At 36.7% G+C, this 1,712-nt stretch overlaps 1 non-coding gene across 1 annotated transcript; it reads left to right on the plus strand.

Annotated features, from left to right (window-relative positions):
• Window positions 1-596: 596 nt before the first annotated feature.
• Window positions 597-702, plus strand: LOC128033614 (small nucleolar RNA R71). Its single transcript, XR_008189590.1, has one exon. It is a non-coding gene; the product is annotated as a small nucleolar RNA R71 (small nucleolar RNA).
• The last annotated feature ends 1,010 nt before the right edge of the window (window positions 703-1,712 follow it).

Below are 1,712 nucleotides of genomic sequence, written 5' to 3' on the forward strand. Positions count from 1 at the left end.
GGTTGTACCTATTTCACATTTGATCTCATTGACTGCACCTCCCCTTCGATTCTATCCAGACGTTGACCACATACAGTATGGTCATTTGGGTTGGCCCTTTCCTAGGGTTCTATAAATGAGGTTGATAATTAGAATTTTTAACTTGATTCGAGCTATTATCTCCTTCTTGATTTTCTCCTCATTTTAGATTTAGGTGATCTATTCATCTAGGATTGTATGTATTCGAATAGGGGCTTCCACCCCTATTCCCGATATAGTTCACGTCTTCGGTAAGATTGTTAATATAATGGAAAAGTGGTTTGTCTCCTCCATTGATAGATGATACACTCTTCCCAACCACTATTTGGTTGGTTTTTTCCACTAGCTATTGATATATATCGTCCTCCTGGACAGCCTTCACTGTAGATGGTCTTTAGCCGTATATATGTATATCATTTAGTTGGCTAGTGGCAGAATTCATCACCATAATTTTTATCAATTCGTACGCATCCTCGTATGTTCTATTAATTAAGGCTCCTCCTGTTGCTCCATCTAATCTTGACCTCAAATACACATCCAACCTGTTTTAGAAAATTTACAGTCATAACCACTTAGGTAATCTGTGGTGTGGGCATTTCTAAATTAGCATCTTAAAATGCTCCCATGCTTCGTGAAAGTTTTCCCCTTCTAACTGTTTGAACATTGAAATTTCCCTTCTTAGCTGGACTGTCTTGCTAACGGAGAGGAACTTTTGATGAAATTTCCCTACGAGCTCATCCCATGTCGTGATTGATCCTGGTGTCTACGAATCTAGCCAAGAAAAGACGTTATCAATTAATGAAAAGGGGAACAACCGAAGACGAATAGCATCATCACTGACCCCATTGTATTTGAAGGTATCACAAAGCTAGAGGAACCATTTTAAATGTTGACTCAAATCCTCTATCATTATTCCGTGAAACTGCAAACTGTTCTGATCATTTGGATCATAGCTAGTTTAATCTCGAAATTATTGGTCGTGATAGTTGGCCTCGTTATACTCTCTTAAACCATATCTAGATTCGATAGCACCTACTCCCTCAAAGTCCTCTCGTTAAGCGCCATATTTAGATTTACGGATAGCTATGGTGGTGGTCTAAATAGTTAGCCTCGTCGAACAGCGGATTCTCACATGGTACATTGCCTAAAGCAGGAAGTGGATCTTGCATCTGCTGTTGTTGTTGTCGACGATTTCTTCGAATTATTCGCTCAGGATCTTTGACTAGCTTTATAGGTATTCCCCTACTACAATTCATACATTATACCTAAAAAGATAATATTAGTATAAACAATAAAATTAAATACACAACTATAACATAAAAATTTCCTAAGTATTCTATTGTTATGCACAAATTAAAGCTAATATAGTGGTGTTGCCTCCCCAGAAATGGTGCCAATAACTTGCTCACCTCTAGATGTGTCAATGTCCAGAGTAGAAATCCTGTATAAAATATATGAAAAAGTGGTATCCGCAAGTATACGGGTCAGGTTTTATAGTTACAACGGAGTAGGTGAGTACTCCAAGGATCGTACCCAAGGGAGGTGGGCACTAAATTAATTCTAATCTAAGCATAAGTAGATCTAATTAAAAATTTAATCTAATTATATTATGGAGAATTAAAAGGAGAGTTTTTAATAAACTATACTAATAATAAGTAGGATCATAAATGAAAAACAAGAAATCAAATAAGAAA

This window comes from Gossypium raimondii, chromosome 1, assembly GCF_025698545.1.
Source record: "Gossypium raimondii isolate GPD5lz chromosome 1, ASM2569854v1, whole genome shotgun sequence".
NCBI classification, from domain to species: domain Eukaryota; kingdom Viridiplantae; phylum Streptophyta; class Magnoliopsida; order Malvales; family Malvaceae; genus Gossypium; species Gossypium raimondii.